Source organism: Pinus tabuliformis, chromosome 9 (assembly GCF_031772625.1).
Source record: "Pinus tabuliformis cultivar Carrire ecotype Pingquan chromosome 9, CPIR1, whole genome shotgun sequence".
In the NCBI taxonomy this organism is placed as follows: Eukaryota; Viridiplantae; Streptophyta; class Pinopsida; order Pinales; family Pinaceae; genus Pinus; species Pinus tabuliformis.
In genome coordinates, this window is record NC_142307.1 from 1587197845 (window position 1) to 1587217079 (window position 19235).

The 19235-nt window shown below is 38.3% G+C and overlaps 1 pseudogene; it reads left to right on the forward strand.

Moving 5' to 3' along the window:
* Nucleotides 1-8944: 8944 nt before the first annotated feature.
* Nucleotides 8945-9472, forward strand: LOC149154770 (disease resistance response protein 206-like; annotated as a pseudogene).
* Nucleotides 9473-19235: the final 9763 nt, after the last annotated feature.

The window sequence follows — 19235 nt, forward strand, 5'->3', positions numbered from 1 at the left end:
ATGAACTTCGGACCCTCTGGATAAAGCATTTCACCCGATAAACGACCTCATACTTTAGGGGGCAACTGTTATAGACATTTTTGTGCCTCGCAGCATGGAGCATGAAATGTCGATAATTACAGGGATCCTCAGTCCCTAAACATGTTGTTCTTACCCCTAGAGGAACAAGGTCAGCAAACCACAGCACTTCCTATCAGTTCTCCACCTGAAAACACTCAAAAACAGGCTATTTTTGGATCATGTCAGCTGCTCCACTGAGCATCTGCGTTGAATGTCAACTGATCCTCCTTGTACCTGCGCTAAAAGTCAAAACCAATGAAGGCTACCTGCGCTGGGCGAGATTGGCCAAGTGGCACAGTCATTCTGCAAGGTGTCAACTGCCCAGGAAGCTTCCAAACCGACACTTGGTTCAAGGAATTCGCCCTATGATGAGTAAGAGGTACTTGATCTCCATGTGGAAGCAAGGATCTCCAAGTGGACTCAAGAACTGAAGTTTAACTGAAGAGGGAGAGGACACAAGGCAGCTTTATGTCAGTCTCAAGCTGACTCATCCTTTCTCCTTCTACCCTATATATAGAGCTCTTCTATGAGGTCTAAGGAGGCTAGAATTTTGTGCAAAGTAAGGAAGTGTTGTTGGTTTACAGTTAGAGCTATTGGGTGATTGCTTTTATAGAGGTGAAGAGGAGATTTCTTGCTGCTGGGGAGGTGCTGCTGGATTGGAGCCATTGATGGTTGTAACCTTCTCAGAACCTTTTACTTCTATCAATAAAGCTTTGAATGTTCTCCTATATACTTGTATTGCATTGATGTATTGTATTTACTTGTATATCTGATTCACTCTAATCCATGCATCAGTTATGAGTACATGTTTCTTGTAGTTTCCCTCTCTTGTTTGTGCAGGATCTTTGTGTAGCTGGGCCGGCAAGGGAACAAGGAGCTGGGAGCAAAGGGACGAAGAGAGAAGACAAGATCGACAATGATATTGTTGAGCTGAATGCTCCTACGTCAGGAATTCATTCTAGATTTTAGTCCAAAGTTGAGTTGTTGTTCAAAGGGTGTGGATATCAATCTTTCTAAGTTTCAAAAAGACTAACCATTGAAGACTGCTGAGGGATTTGTGCATTGAGCCCCATGATTGCTTGCAACCAGACCTATTGAGAAAAGGGGCAGCCAATGAACAAATGATCGATCGTTTCCTGGTCCTTGCAGCAGAGAGGACATCTGTGAGGACCTAAGATTCCTCTTTTCTCTAAATTTTCCCCTGTGAGGGTCCTTTTGTGCATGAGAGTCCAGCTGAAGAAGTTGATTTTTTGGAGTCCAAATGGATTCCATATATGGTGCCAGAGCTTTGTAGTATGGATCTGATGTTGTTGTTCTTGGAGAGCTTCAAAGCCCAGCCGTGCTGAGTAAGTTCCGATCTTCCCCTAGCTCCACTTGTCCCTCGAATGCAGGTGCAAAAGAGCCAGTCTAGTGAGTTTATCTGATAATTGGTGAAGTTGGGGGAGCATCTACTCAGGAAGGCGGTGAAGGTCCCAGTTACTCCAATTCCCTTCTGAGTCCCATGTACAAATGTCAGCAAGTTTGTGTATACCTTTTTGTACGCAAGTCAGCTATATCTGGTGCCAAGCTTAGGGGTTGGAGACCCATGATCTTATCCTCCCACAGTCTAATTCTTTTCCCATTTCCTCGTATTATGTAAAGCTATTCTTTGAAGAAATTCCAGCCTTGGCTACACAACTTCCATAGTGTGGTTCCTTTGCGAGAAGCTCCTTCATCCATATTCTTTATTCAGAGTCTGTGCATATATTTTTTAATTAGAACTTGACTTACAGGGTGTCTTTGGTTTGAGAATATTTTTCCAAAGGATCTTCCCTCCCATTGCCAGACTGGCCAACACAAGGGATCTCTAACTTGAAGACCACCTTCACGTAATGGCCTTTTGACTATGTCCCAGCTTACTATATGGAATTTTTTTGGTTATCATTTCCTCCTTGCCATAGAAAATTTCGAGTCAACTTTGTTAACTGATCAGTGATCATTTTTGGAGCTAAGAGGAAGGAGGCCTAATAGATAGGAAGGGATGATAGGACTGACTTGACTAGAGTAAGCTTCCCGGCTGTGGTGAGCCACTTTCCTCCCCAAGCAGTCATTTTTGCCTTGATTTTGCTGATAATTTCCATCTAGTGAGGGGCCTTAGTAGTGCCCAAGGTTAAAGGCAGGCCAAGATACTTGAATTTATCCCAAGATACATATTCGATGAAGCCTATGGCTTGGGCAATCCTAAGAATAGATTGCTGGTCTACAACCCAGCCGTACACTGCACTTTTTCTATTATTGACCATAGCTCCGGAGACTCTGCAGAAGCTTTGGATTATTCTGCTGAAGGCTCTTGTTATTTTAATAGAGGCTCCTCCCAAAAGGATAGAGTCATATGCGAACAAGGCATGATTGATTGGGGTTGTTCCTGGAATCACCTTGATGCCAGGAAGAGTCTCGTTGAGTTTCTCATCAAAGAGCTTTCGGCTTAGAGAGTCTACCATCAAAATATTCAGGAAAGGGGATAGAGGGCAGCCTTTCCTGATTCCCCTTGTAGCTTTGAAGTAGTTTGCAGGTCTACCATTTACTAGAAGGGCTATCCAAGGTTTTCCAATGCAAGCTTTAATCAATTTAACAAATTTAGAACTGAAACCAAAAGTAGAAAGAACATGGAGAAGGAAGGAATGTATTACTCTATCGAAGGCATTCACCATATCCAGTTTGATGAGCGTACCTTACTCTTTACGCTGGTGGCTAGAATGGATGATTTACTGCACTAGGATCACATTGTCCAGGATATGCCTTCCTTTGACTAACCCTCCTTGATTGGGAGAGACGAGTTTTTCCAGCAGAGGTTTTATTCTATTGGCCAGCAGCTTGGTGAGAATTTTGTAGAACGCGTTGCAAAGCAAGATTGGTCTAAATCTATCTAAAGTCTCTTGGTTGGCTTCTTTGGGAATAAGGGCTAGGAAGGTGGAATTTTTGCTTCCTCCCACTTTGTCTTTCCGAAGGAATCCTTTGATCATTCAGTGCAAATCAGCCTTGATGATATCCTAGCAGAGTCTATAAAAGTGTATTTAAAATCCATCTGGTCCTACAGCTTTGTCTAGTTCCATCTTCCATATGACATTTCTGATTTCCTCTTCAGTGAATGGCATCAAGAGAGTTGCATTGTCCCCCTCGTTAACAATCCTTGGAACATGCTTGAGGAAGTCATGCTTTTCCTCATTATCCTCCATGCCTTCTTCTTTGAACAACAACTGAAAATGAGAGGTTTACGCCTCTTTTATCAGAGAGGTGCCTTTAAGTACAATCCCGTCTGGCGAGGTGATTCCAGCAATGTGGTTTCTAGATAGGCGGGTACGAATTTTCTTATGGAAGAATGATGTATTCTTGTCTCCAGACTCAAGCCAGAGATTGCATGACTTGAGCCTCAAGTATTCTTCCTCTTCTCTAAATGTCCAGAGGGTGTTGATTTGGTGTTCTTGCTCCCTATGAATATCTGCTCTAGTTATGTCTTGTGTCTCCAGGCCCATTTGAGGATCTAGTAGCTGCTTGGTGCTCTATTTTCTTTGGGTAGTGGGGGAGAGTGTGGGACTTTTTATACATTACTTTAGGGTTGTTTTAGTGGATTTTATCTTTTTATCCCAAACATAGTTGGGTGATCCTTGAACAGAAGTGGACCAGGCCTTATTCATTGTGTCCAAAAACCCTTCCCTGTTTTCCCATAGTGGGATGAACCAGAAGGGGATTGGTCCCAGGTTTTCTTCTTCTTCCATCAAAAGGAGGATGGGCTTATTGTCTGAGTTCCACTTTGGCAGAAATTTTTTGGAAATGATCATATTCTCGAAGAGGAAGGAACTCTGAATAAGGAATCTGTCAAGCTTGGCTGAGATATGCTCCTCCCCTATTCTGTTGTTTGTCCACGTGTATAGCCCTTTTTTTGGCTTGAAGTCCATTAAGTCCCATTGTTGAATCAAGTTGTCCAATAAGGTGAGGAAATAGTCATTGTTGTTGGTTCCTCCTCTTTTTTCCTTTGGGTCTAGGATTAGATTGTAGTCTCCGACAATAATTATATTATTGAGGGAGTAAGCTTCCAAAAAATCAGTTAGGGTTTGCCAGCATTGTTCCATTTCTACATAGAGTACTGGAACATAGAGATTAAAGAGGGCAATGTTTATCTTACTTGGAAGGTGTCGAAGTTCAGTGTAAATCTAGTGATGCGTCTGAAAGGAGCTCTCAAGCTAGAATTTGTCAGCCTCCCAGAGAGTGGCTAACCCACCGCATGTACCTCTAGCACTTACCGCTTTTCCCGCTTTTGTTTTCCATTTTGCTTTGCTGAGTTCCATAAGGGATTCTCCTTCTATTTTAGTCTCTTGGAGCATGAGGATCTCGGGAAGTTCTGACTTTAATAGGCTCTTGACTGCTTCAACTTTTGATGGGTTCCCCAGTCCTCTATAATTCCAAGAGACTAATCACATTATTTACTGGTAGGGGTTGGGGTAGCTCCTCCCTTGGGAGGCCTGGTTCTAGTATTTCTACCGATAGTCATCTCTATAGTGGCCTGACTGCCTTGCATTTTTTGTCTCTCTGCTTCTTCTTCTTTGGCCTCTCTGTGAGATTTCCTCCCCACTCTTTTCAAGGGCCTCTCAGTTGTTTCGTTTTCCAAGGATCCCGATGTGTTAGGGGTCTTCTTTCTTGTCATATCTGCATAGGTTGGGGAACTAGAGACACCTTTTGGAGTTTGGACTAGTTCCTCTTGCCTTTTGTTTTCTTCCATGTTGTTTTCCTACTGTTCATTCTCCTTATCTGCTAGATCTTGGGGTTTTTCTAATGTGTTGAGAATATCAAAGGGGTTGGTTGATATGTTTGCTATTAGAGGGACTGAAATTCCTTTTGCTTGGGGTTCTGGAGGAGCAACCCTCCCAGTGGAGATGGTTTTCCCTTTGTTCCTATTGTTTTTCTTAGATGGTCCTCGTTTCTGGACTTGAGTCCATTGATCTCCCTTCTCTTTCTCAACTACATCCTCTGATTTCTTTTTACAATGCTTGGCATAGTGCCCATAGCCATGGAAGTGTCTACATTTAAATGGTATTTTCTCGTAATCCAGCACTTGTATGTGTGACCAATCAGCCACTGTGAGTTTAATGGCTTCAGGGAGACCTTCCTCTCGGTCTACTTCTACACAAATTCGAGCACAAGAATACTGGTCTCTTCTTTCTGCTCGGTCAATGTATTTACCTAGCTTGTTGCCTATGGTTTCCAAGAATTTAGGGTTCCACTAATGGAGAGGAAGGTGGGGCAATCTCACCTAGATCGGAACGGCCGAGGGCACATCCTGGGTCGGGTCGAAGTCTGGAGTCCAATGGTTCATATATAGTCCCTGAGGCCCCATGAAGTATGGGCCATTTCTCAATATTAGGTTTCTATCTTTTGCTACTTCGAATACAAATATAAAGAAGCCTTTGCCAACGAAATGGCTTTTTATTCCTTCTTTGACCAATGAATGCCAGTTCCTTTGAACCTAGGCTGCAACCGCTTTTGGCGAGGGCCATAAGCCTATGAACTAGTCGATAAGTCCTCTTTCTGCTAGGTTTAGTGCCACTTTGCAAGGCTCTTCAGTAGGCAGAGAAAATGTGGGTATAGTTGCCATTTTTTTCACGAACTTCTATTGATTTTCGGATGTTGGCCTTTTATTGCAAGCTGCAACTAGATCCCAGAATGCGGCTAGCTCTGGTGGCAAGGTAGTTTCCTTTTCGTTACCCCCTCCTGGGACCATGGCTCTAGAGCTTCGATCAGTCTCGAGGTTGGTTGTGTCTCTTTGCCTCCGGGCTTCCTCTTGCCAGCCGGAGGCTGCACCAAGCTCCCACTAGCTGGTTCCTCTCGTAAAGGCTGCTCCCGCTCTCGCTCCATTAACATAAAGGCCTAAATGAATTAATGCATGGAATTTTGACAACATGGACAATTTAGAGAATTTTCCAGTTAGCTTGATGGAAGAAAAAATGTTACTCTGCACCTTCACCTTTTTCACAAGGCTAGACCTGTGATAACGACTCATCATATAATTGCACTCGAAAATGTTTTGCCTCAACAAATCCCACTGGATGACTAAAAACGCACCTGTATTTTTTAGGCAGTTATCCAAGTCTTGTGATTGGATTCTTTTCAACAAATTATCTCCAGCAATTTCAGAAATACTGTTTGATGCATTTAAATTATTCATGCCATAAAATATGTTGTAAACATTATATTTTTGCAAGGTTTGCTAATTAAACAATTATGTACTTGTGACAGTTATCACATCAATTTGCCACATACTTCAACCAACTCAAGTGATTAACAAGGATACTAAAATGTTATGTTTAATACAATATCTCACCAAACAAAACCAAAAATCTTTACATATTGTAAAAGAGAAGATAAAAACAGCATAAGTGCAATTTGAGTAGGGCTTACTCTAGGCAGAAAAAATATATTTCCAAAATCAACCTGTGATAGGCAATGATCAATCATTATAGGAATCCATGTTCTCTATTCTTTTTAATATGTCTCTAATATAAAACCATAAACACTCTCTTTCTTTAATTCCATCTTCATTATTTTTCAATAATGTTCCACCAAGTTTCTGTGAAAGCAGTATGCAGGAAAGGGGAAAAATGTCTGGGGGACGTGTAAAGAGAGCCCCCAAATTTTAGGAAAACCAAGGGTAACGTCATTGGGGTTCCAAACATAGGGACCCCTGTACAAAATGCTAAAAATAAAAATTCAATTATATGAGAAACAATGACAAGTCAAAAACATGAATAATAAAAGCATGAAATAGATATTTACATTTGTTTTAGGGTTTTGAATTTTTTGTAATTTTTTAAATGTACTTCTTCTAAGTTCATTAGACAAAAATTATGGGCAACAACCAGGAGTCCCACGTTTTTCGATGCGGATGCCAGGAAACCCCTAGAAAAGGGAAATGTCCCCTTCAGTGTTTCTCCAAATTTCAGTAAAAAGGGGACATGGAAAAACATATCCCACTAAATTCCCTTGTCTTGGGACCATGGGAAGCATGGGGGATGTGCCCACTGCCACCCACCATGTCCCCCCCATGTAACATTTCTTTTCAAAGTGAATGCGTAGTTAGAGAGATACTTGTGAATCATCACAAAAAAACCATGCAATATATGCAACATTGTTTGTTCTTTCAAGGAAAAAAGAACAAAGTGAAGCTAGATCAAAGTGAATGTGTGGTTAGAGAGACATACTTGTGAATCATTACAAAAAAAAACTATGCAACATGTGCAATGTTGTTTGTTCTTTCAAGGAAGAAGTATGCACTGGAAGAGATTATCACATTCTCTTCATCACCAAGATTTTCAAAGAACTCTGTTAATGGCTTAACATATTGAGCAAGGGTTGCAATTTTCTTCAGATCAGTAGAATCTATGCCAGAGCCAGTAAGATCAATTGCAGTAGCTTTGAAGTTGATTTCTTCCAGTAAGGCTATAGTTTTGTACCAACATCAAGCACCGAATCCACCTCCATGTACAACCTAAACTAAACAACCTCTCAAAACAACTATCTGTAATGAATTTATAAACACATACTGTAGAAAACAAATAACATAACTCAACAGCTGCTTATCAAAACTTGTCACTAATGGTCATTAATTCTGCACATGAAAATCTGCTATAGAAAAACCATTAAACTATTGAACGTCAAATCTCTATTGTTGACCCATACCCTCGCATTTATTTTATAGAAATGAAAAGGGAAGACTAGGGTCTACAAAATTAGGTGCACCACCTCTATGCACAAGATTTCCAAATAGGCACATAAAACAATGGTGCCTTCTCTAGCTAGTAAAACCGTGAAAAATAGCAAGAAAATATCCTCATGTTAGGCACTTCTCTGCATACAAAGTTCGATCACAAAAAATATCAGTGCAAACAACAAGAATAAAATCCTAAGTGATAGAAAAATGAATAAGGGAGGTAGACACATACTCTTGTATTGCGTTGAGATTCATAAGAGAGTGAAGGGATCAAATGGAACCACCTTACAAGCCCTAATTTATGTTATCAACAAGGGCAGAAAAGAGAACTAGGGCAGCAGAGTAAAACTCTAACAAGTGCACCCTATACCTGATCCATAAGTGCCCAAGAGAGAGTCCATAAGTATGTTGGAGAGAATAAAATTCAACCCATAAATAAGAGAGAAAACACTCGATATGGTGCCATAAGGTGTAATCACTTGTATTAGAGAGATAAAGAAGATCACATGATGTTAAGAATGAGTCATGAATGTTTATTTATACACAATTACTCTGTTCTGGTCACTGCGGATTAGCCACCTCAGGACTATTACATTGTTGCATCTGCCCATTTCAAAAGTCATCTTATTATATTTCTCGGCCTACCGTAAGTTCAGGATAATATCAAAATCAGTTAAATTTCCTCTGTGAAGATATCCTTACCCGGCTATGCAAAATTATTAGATGACTTTCAAGTTTCAACTCTTTTAATAGCTTTCGTAAATCTTACGTAGGCTGCTATCTTAGTGTTAATGGAATATGTATGTATTCTTTTATTTGTGACTTAGGGAAAAAAAAAAAAAAAAAAAAAAAAGAATAAATAAATAATAATAATATATAAAAAAAAAATACTCTTTTATTTGAGACTAGTAGCACTCCTAGAATCATCTATAACTAGATCAGAAAGAGAGATGGAACTCACATAGTTTGAGTCACATACTTCCTTTCTCTTTTAGAAGTTGCATCTATGCCTATGATCTAAGCATAAATTTCACCAGTGCCCTATCTATAGAATCCGAGCATGGAAAGCTGCGTGAAAAGTGCTAAACTCTTGAACTTGTGGTTTCTATGAATTCTGCTGTGGGCTCCAATTTTTTGGAAAAGATGTATGCAACCAATAATAGAAGGGGGAACAAGAACACTAGGCTTCAATTGAAGCCTTGCATGAATCTGATTTTGTATTATCATGACATCCTTTACAATGGCTCCAACGAGCACAACACAACATCTCCCATTGTGGCTGCTCCTTAGGGGGCGAACCTTACCACTCTATTTAGTAGCCATGATCACAGATTCGGAGATATGGTAGTCTTTGACGATCCTCTAACACTCGACAGCATTCTACACTCCCCTCTTATGGGCAGAGCTCAGGGATTATACTTCTATGACATGAAGAACACTTATAGTGCTTGGTTTTCATTCACGGTTGTAATCAACTGTATTGATTATAAGGGCACGATCACATTGGCTGGGGCTGATCCAACCACTGTTGAATACAGGGATTTATCTGCGGTGGGAGGCACTGGTGATTTTTTCATGGCAAGAGGGATCACCACCCTTTTCACCGATACATTCGAGGGATAGGCTTATTTCTAACTCCGTTTGAACATCACACTTTATGAGTGCTACTGATATATTGCTTAGATGATGATATAATGTTTGAGTATTGCTATGTTATTTTTTTTCGTTTTTCCAGATAGTCGTATTGCATATATGGTTGCCTCTTTTGTTAATTTGCTAGCCATCATTGTATTCTGTTAATATGTTGGTAGCTTGTTCTAGGCTAACTTCCCTACTGCTAGTGTGTGCACTGCTTTTTGGCTGTGAATAAAATAGAAAATGCAACCCATAAATAAGAGAGAAAACACTTGATATGGTGCCATAAGGTGTAATCACTTGTATTAGAGAGATAAAGAAGATCACATGATGTTAAGAATGAATCATGAATGTTTATTTATACACAATTACTCTGTTTTGGTCACTGCGAATCAGCCACCTCAGGACTATTACATTGTTGCATTTTCCCATTTCAAAAGTCTTGTTATTTTTAATACTAGCATTTTTTGTTGCAACAATTCCCAGAAGCAAGTTTCTGGACCAATTCCAGGGGCTCCAACAACCGACATTGATTGTCCTGTGAACCAATCCAAAACCATCAGGTTTGGTTCTTTCCATGCTTACTTTGGTTTTAGCATGATGTATGTGTGAGATAATCATATATATTTTACATATAGATAGATAGATGAATGTATATTTGTATGATTGCTATTGTTTTATGATTACCAGAAAATATAGATAAAATATCATCATGGAAATTAGGGATAGATATTAAAAATAAATTTTGAAGAATCCTTAATGGTTTTTTGGTTTGAGTAGTTTGGGTTGTGGCCTGCCATCTGATCTACCCAAGCTCAGGTCTCCCAAAGCATGTTCTAGCCTGTATTGTTTAGGTTAGGTTCAAGAAGGAGGCATCCCCAAAGAATCTTGGCCTAAAAAGAGTTGAATTTTAAATTACTTAGGAGTTTGTACATATCCTATATAATCAAGTTCTCAAAATTTGAATGGCTATTGTTGTACAGATGGAACTCGACATCCATTGCAACTCGTCCCAATCCACAAGGATCTTTCCACTATGGGAAAATCAACGTTACTCGAACAATAATCCTCTCAAACTCAGCCCCCATCATCAATGGCAAAAAATGTTATGAAGTGAATGTTGTTTTCTCCTTGCGTTCCAAAAGACCATTGCAACTTGCAGAGTGTTTGTCATTGGTGGCTTTCCAGTGGAAGTTGCTACCATTAGATTGTAATTCAGAAGTATTGAGGAGCTTATGTTTTGAGGAGCTGTGTACAAGACTACAGAGTGTAGTCAAGGTTTGAGAAGGAGAACAAGTAGGAAAATTTGAGGATTTTCCCACTAGAAATAGGGCTACGATTTTGCAAACCCTAGTCAAGGCCTTAATACCTAAATCCTACAAATTGGGTATGGAAGTGGCAACAACCTCCAACAAAGTACATTTATTCACAAACCCTACAAACCCTAGATTTGAAATACATTCTTGTGGTTGGTTAGGGTTCCCTAACTAGTTTTTTAAGGGATTTGGAGGCCAATTGGACATCTTGGTCCTATAATTGATCCATACATTTAGAAATATTTAAGTGCTTGACTGCGTGTTTGAAGAGGAAAAATGAGAGAAAGGAGGAGTGCACGGGACCTGAGCTTTTGGTATTTTTGCATGAGCACTTCATTCCAAACTCTGCACACCATTGATGTTGAGAGAAAATCTTGCAGACTCAATAACAGTGTCAAGATGAGGAGGGACAACAATTACTGCGGTTTCTGGAAATCTCCACTCTGCTCTCCATTTTTTTCCCTTTGGTTATGGGCTCCCCTCTGTTGAATCAATTGAGAGAGTATAAAGAATAGGAAATCTACCCTTTAGTTACGAGCTCCCTTCTACTGAATCAATAGTGCAAGTAGAAATAATAGGAAATCAAAAGGGATATGGGATACTTGTGTGTATTGAAAAAATTATTGAAAAACTATAGGAAAAGACATTTATACGATTTGAAAAAGAGTTTGAAACAAAACAATTTTTTATCGTGCAAAATATATAAAGCGAGTTAGAGTTACAATTGGTTCTCATTTAGAAGAATTATATTACACAAAAAGTATTGAACAATTATAGGAAAAGACATTTAGACAATTTGAAAAAGAGTTTGAAACAAAACAATTTTTGATCATGCAAAATATATAAAGGGGGTTAGAGTTACAATTGGTTTTCATTTAGAAGAATTAGATTTTTTCCAATTGCATTTTTTATATCCATTATTATTATGGAAAAGTTTAATGCATATTTAATATTAATATAATACTCACAAATTATTGAACAACTATAGGACAATACATTTAGATGAATTGAAAAAGAGTTCGAAACAAAACAACTTTGATCATGCAAAATATAGGAAGGATATTAGAGTTACAATTGGTTTTCATTTAGAAGAATTAGATTTTTTCTGGTTGCATTTTTTATATCCATTACTATTATGGAAAAGGTTAATGAATATTTAATATTAAGATAATACACACAAATTATTGAACAAATATAGGAAAATACATTTAGACGACTTGAAAAAGAGTTTGAAACAAAACAAATTTTGATCATGCAAAATATATAAAGGGTGTTAGAGCTACAATTGGTTCTCATTTAGAAGAATTAGATTTTTCCCAGTTGCATTTTTTTATATCCATTACTATTATGGAAAAGGTTAATGCATATTTACTATTAATATTTTTATATAGGGTGTGAAAATATTGTTAGGAGGATGTATTAAGTTTGGGGTGACATAAGATCCATAAGCATCAATAAAGAAAAGATATGCAATATCACATAGTAGTGTGAGAGATCATTTTGGGATGAAGATACTTTTGACAAAGGGTGTTGTGCTTATTATTTGGCATCATCTTCATTAATGGTTCCTCTAGGGGATCTTAATAATATCTTCACCTATGGAATGGTATGTTGATATTTTTAGCATAAGACAAACGATATAAAGAAATGAGTGACATTGATTTTCATCATCTATAGTTCATGTAATATATCACAAAATAGGCCCTTTGTGTGTCCACCCACTTCTCTAATGATTTTTCATAGAAAAACATAAAATATTGATGATTGGTTGCCATAATATATCTAAAGGATCTAATATACATGTAAATATGCAGGCCGTTTTTAAAGACCTAACTATATGGAAGAGCTTATTTACCTTCAGGGCTAAGATATTTATTGAAGAATATGTTGATATGGAGGGCCATAACTATGGACTACTTCCATTTGGTACAAGATATAATATCTAAAATAGTGCAAAATTGGGTGTTTTTAATTTAGTCTATGTTGGGATACATGTTTCACCATATCATAGGAGAAACTCCTAAGAAAATGTGGGTATAAGGCAGAGATCTCACAACAAGTCCAAGATTTGTTAATTTCATGGTCTCTCATTTGAATGCCATTTCAATTCCTCAATTGCATGGTCATATTAATAAATGACAACCAATAAACTAATGTGATAATGTATTTTGAATTTCCTTGCAAAAAAAAATATCTTCTTATTTGGCCCCTTTCCGTAGTGAAAGTAGATTTCTTTCTCTAAACTAGCCCGACTTCACCAAAAAATAAATGTATAATTTCAATGCAAACATGATAATAAACAACCTCAATTTAATTTTTTCTCTTCATATGGTGTCACTTGTGTAATTTGAATTTGTCAGGCCAGGAGGTAACTCCTCGAAAATGAGATTATATTATTCATTTAGGTTGTTCATTATTATATACAAGAGGGAGTGACTGTTCAGTTTCATCTCTCGATGACTCTCCATTTCCTATATTATTTATTTACACTAATTATAGTTGTTCACCCAATCCCTATGATTAGGTGTCAACATTCCCCCCCTTAATCTGAAGGGATGTTGGTGAGTCCAAGCATCGTTCTGAATCTTTTAAGTTTTTCTCTTCCGAGTGCTTTGGTGAAGATGTCTGCAATTTTCTCATTAGTGGAACATTGGTGAAGATGGATTGTTTTGGCCTCAACATGATGTCGAATCAGATGATATTTTGTATTGATGTGCTTCATTCGATCATGGAACTTTGGGTTCTTGGCCAACTTTATTGTCGAGGAATTGTCAATCATGAGTGGACTTGATGTTACTTGTTTTACCTGCAAATCTTCCAGAATTTTACTGAGCCACACAATTTCTTTTGTTGCCTCAGTTGTTGCCACATATTCTGCCTCTGTTGTGGAATCTGCTGGCACTGATTGTTTGTGTGATCTCCAAGAGACAACTCCTGATCCAAGACTCATAGCATAACCTGAAGTAGATACCCCAGTTTCTTTGTCTCCATCGAAGTCTGAATCAGAGTACCCAATCAAGCTAAAGTCTCCCACCTGTGTATACTTGAGTCCAAAGTTTTGATTTCCCTTCAAGTACTTTAGAGCTTTTTTGCAGTAGACCAATGTCCCTCACAAGGCTTTTGCATAAACCTGGAGAGGATTACAACAACAAACGAAATGTTTGGTCTGGTAGTAGTCAGGTAGTTGAGACTTCCTTCAAGCTATCTATACTTTGTTGCATCCTCAAATTATTTTCCTTCAATGGATGTGAGCTTTAAGTTTTGTTCCATTGGAGTAGTCAAAGGATTGCATTCAGTCATGCCAAACCTATTCAACATATCTCCAATGTAATTCTTTTGAGACAGGAATATGGACTTCGAATGTTGAGTTACTTCAATACCAAGATAGTAATGAACATAGCCCAAATCAGTCATTTCAAAACCTTTCCTCAATTCCTTCTTTGTGGATGCAATGTAGCTCTCATTATTCACTGTCATCAAAATATCATCTACATATACCACAAGATATACAACTGCTTTGCTAACCTTCTTGACAAACAAAGTTGCATCATCAAGATCATAATGTTTGAAATTGAATTTCAGAAGATGCTCAGTTAGTTTTTCATACCAGGCTCGCGGTGCTTGTTTGAGGCCATACAAGGATTTCACAAGTTTGCATACTTTATGTTCATGTCCTTTCATAGCAAATCCTTCAGGCTGGGGCATAAAAACATTCTCTTTTAGATCTCCATTCAAGAAAGTAGTTTTTACATCCATTTGATGGACTTTCCAACCGTTCTGAGCTGCTAGGGAAAAGAGTGTCCAGATGGTAGCCCATTTTATTGTGGGGGCAAAAGTCTCCTCATAATCAAACCATTCCTTCTGTGCAAAACCTTTTTCCACAAGCCTGACTTTGTGCTTGTCAAGTGAGCCATCAGCTTTATACTTGTTCTTGTAGACCCACTTGCAGCCAATTGGTTTGGTTCCCAATGGAGGATCAACCAACTTCCAAGTGCCATTCTTTATCAAGGCATCATACTCCTTATGCATTGCTTCTTTCCATTCATCATGAGAAGTAGCTTCTTTGAAGGAATTTGGTTCAAAATCTGTAGACAAATTCAATTCACAATCATAAGAAACATCCATATCAACAAGTGAATAAGAGTCATCTACATCACCTCCATTTTTTCAGGTTGAATTTCTAGTTCTTGTCTTTCCAACCTCATCATGATGAACACTTTCAAGTCTCTTTGTCAACCACTTTGGGGGACCTTTCTGAGATGGTCCAGGCTGCTCCATTGATTGAGTTGGGATTGAATCAAGATTGAGTCTCACAATTCTGTCAATCACATCAATCAAAGTATCATCCATTGTTGGAGTTTCATGCGGGAGAGAGAGTGGTTCAGAAGAAGATTCCATAGGTTGATCTAGTATAGGAATCCCTCCTTCAAGATGTGGAATCTAATTATCAAATTCTTCAAATGATTTTTCATTTGTGAATCTATCCAACCGATCAAGTTGCCTCTCAACAACATTGTCAATTTTGGATGAATCAAGAAATATTACATCTCTAGATACAACAAACTTTTTATTGACTTCATCATAGAGATGATATGATTTGGAGGTGTTTGAATACCCCAGGAAGATACACTTACAACTTCTTGCACCAAGTTTGTTTCTATGTACCTTTGGTATCAAGGCATAACATGTGGAACCAAAGACCCTAAGATGCTTTACCGAAGGAATGTGCCCATACCACATTTCATAAGCAGTCTTGTTTCTAATAGCATTAGATGGACATTTATTCTTCACATATACAACACATAGAACTGCATCAGGCCAAAACATCAATTTTACAATTTTGAAAAACATCATGGAGTGCACCATATTTAATATTGTCCTATTCATTCTTTCAAATACTCCATTCTATTGGGGATTATAAGTCACAGTTGTTCGATGTCTGATCCCATGTTGGCGAAGATAGTTTTCAAATTCATTTGAAGTGTATTCTTTTCCATTATTAGTGCAAATAGAGCCAATATGAGATTGTGCATCATTTTCAATCCATGTATGAAAGTTCTTGAATGTTTGAAAAGCATCAGATTTGTTCTTCAATAAATAAACCCAACACATTCTGGTGTAGTCATCAATAAATGTCATCATATATTTATTTCCATTTGCAGAAGGAACAAGCATTGGACCACATAAATCTGAATGGACGAGTTCAAGTTTTCTATGTGCTCTGGAATGTGAATCATGAAAAGATTGTTTGCTATGCTTTCCTAGAATGTAAGCATCGCTTAAGTTTCCTAGGAATTGTGGGAAAACCAATAACACAATTTTTCTTGAACAAGTGGAGGCTGTCATAGTTCAAGTGTCCAAATCTAGCATGCCATAATAAACTTGATGGAAATGTACCTTCTTCGTAATGAGAACTGTATGAGAAATTTTGTGCACGAGCAGAGGTACCCTACAACTTGAGAAGCCTTTCTTCTTCTATCACCGTCATGACAAGTGAGTGATCTAATGCTTTTCTCACCTCAAGCATGCCATCAAACATATGAATGGAGTGTCCTTGCTGGCGGATTTGGACCAAGGACATTAAGTTTCTCCTCAGTTGTGGGAGATATAAAACATGATGCAGAAGAAAGTCTGGAAGACCAGGCAATTTAAGCCTGATTGTAGCAAGCCCTGATGGCTTGAGTTTTGATTTTTCTAGAAAGTATACTGCTCCATCAACATTGTCAGTAAATTCTTCAAAAAAATCTCTTCTAAAAGTCATGTGGCAAGTTGCTCACGAATTAAGCAACCAATCATTTTTCCAAGAAGCAAGTGAAGCATTAAATAAGTCTTCATTTACTCCAATATTATAGTGTGCCACAACATAGTGTGAGGATTCAGGTGCTTTACCTTTTTCTTTGTCATTAGTTTTACCTTTGGGTTTGTTTCTTTCCTGTTCAATTCTTTCCCAAGGCAACTTGCATGTGGATGCATCACGTGATCCATCTCTTTTGTAGCGACTTTTCTCCTTGAGAGTGTCTGCCCCCCCTGCCTCTGAAATTTCTTCCTCTTCCTCTTCGACCACCTCTTCCTCTAGAAGAATCTTGAGCAATATTCTTCTCTCTATTTGCAAGACACACAGCCTCTTCAAAAGACTAAGGAGTTTTCTTCTTCCCAAAATCTTTCTCTCTTTTAGCAATTTTTTTCACAAGGGAGTCAAAGGTAATATCTTTGAGGTTTCCATTTGCTTGCAATGACTCAAGATAATTTGACTAAGTGGGATAAAGTGCCTTGAGAAAATCTATCAGAGGAATGTCCAATTCAACATTAGTGACTTTGATATCATGCATAATAGATTTTACTTCTGGTGCAAGAGTAAGAGGATCATCATTTTGTAATTCAAGGGTGAACAATTTAATCATGAGTTGAACAACTTCAAGTGTAGAGTGTGAGTCATAGAGTTAATAACTAACCCAGTTTGACCCTTTGGTAATCCTTCTCCGCGGAACCTTATAACTCACCCCTTTAACCTTTATAACATCTGTGGTTAACTCTATACCCATGCATATTAACCAAACCCCGCTCTACATGCCAGGTTGTCCTTTATCGTAATCACGGATTTCAAAGGACTCAATAGAAAATGCATTCAAGATTCTCGACTTGCGATATGTGATTGCCCTTTTTCACCATTGATTTCGTCTACCAGATCAACGACTGTCACAATATCACATCACATCAACCTGTGACTTCATCACCTCTCGCATGCGATATTCAATAACATAACCAAATGTCAAATAACATAAAACTGCGCCTATAACCTCCTCGAGTCCGCTCTCCACAAATCTTATCACACAATCTCCAGTGTTGATCTTACCTTCAATCTGACAACTGATATCTTCCCCAATCAACAAAGTTTCCTGGTGATCCTACGTTGTAGACCCATTTGATCCAAAGATCTGTAATGATATCGCATCGGGAACCTGCACTATGTTTAACCGCCTCACGAAGCCGATACGAATTATAAGTCCTCGATCTATAAAAGCTCAGGTCCATTCAGATATTATCGTCCGATCATCTTTATGGCCGATATCCGTTAGATAATGGAATCAATCAAATCCTATGGTCTGCGGCCTTTCCACTGGTACGTGGACTATCAAGCTCTCAAGTCCCGTAGTTGACTATGACGTCAGCATCTGAATTTTGCGATCGATGGCTAATAGCAATTGCAAGCCTTCAACCGCGATCAAGGCATCCTGTAATCTCTACCCCCACTACAGTTACTAACCACCATCGATCTATCAGATCTATCGATCCGACGGTCCAGATCGATTCCTGCCTTTCTCCTTCTGCAAATACTTAGATTTAATCTCCATCGTTCATTTCTGTTATTTATGTGGCAAGACTTAATCTTGGTCGCCCATCACCTTCAGCCTCGTTCGTTGATCTATAGATTCAATGACTCCTATGTATCATTCCTCATTTCTTCACCTTCTCTTTACTTTGCTTTTATGTCGTTCTTTCAATGTTCCTCTGTGTTTTTGGTTTTCTTCAGAGTTCTGGTCCTTCACTGTTCTGCCCCATAACTCTTAACTCTGTGTATTCATTAACCATGGTCACTCCCAAACTGTACTTTGATCCTTCAATCAGATTCAATGATCTGACGATCCTTCATCCTCGTTCTTCCTGTATTCTACCCGAACTCCACCTGCATACATATACTATGCAGAACCTCTAAATCACACACAATTTATCCTTCAATACTCAAACCACACATAAACTCAGAATTGAGTTGTTTGTATTAATAAACAAGTATTTACACAGTTTCTTCTCTCAGGCCTGATTTCCAATATCAGTGGCCTCTGTTTCACAATCTGCCCATAGGCTTACAATCAAACCTCTAACTACTAACTTGACTTGACTAACTAGCTAACCAACCCCTGACTATGCCTTTTAGGCTTACATTTATACAAAAGGATTCTACAACCAATTCCTAGTTTAGATTCATAATCTTCTCAACAAAACCCTAAAATCTCTTCCTTATCTCTAAGAATCCTCTCTAATCCACAAAATCATGAATTAACTCCTAATCTAGGATTTACAATTAATTCTCAAATCTCTCAACTATCCTGATTCTCTCATGTTCTCCTACATTCGAGAAATTTTACCAATATGTCTCACTATCCTTAATTAAACCCCTATTCTAGCTTTTCTCATTAAAATCACTCAAAACCTTAATAATTACATTAATTCAAAACATAGGAAACCAACTTCCTTAAAAACACAAGACCCCCTATGTCTATTAAGATACAATGATATTGTTGAGCTGAATGCTCCTACGTCAGGAATTCATTCTAGATTTTAGTCCAAGTTGAGTTGTTGTTCAAAGGGTGTGGATATCAATCTTTCCAAGTTTCAAAAAGACTAACCACTGAAGACTACTGAGGGATTTGTGCATTGAGCCCCATGATTGCTTGCAACCAGACCTATTGAGAAAAGGGGCAGCC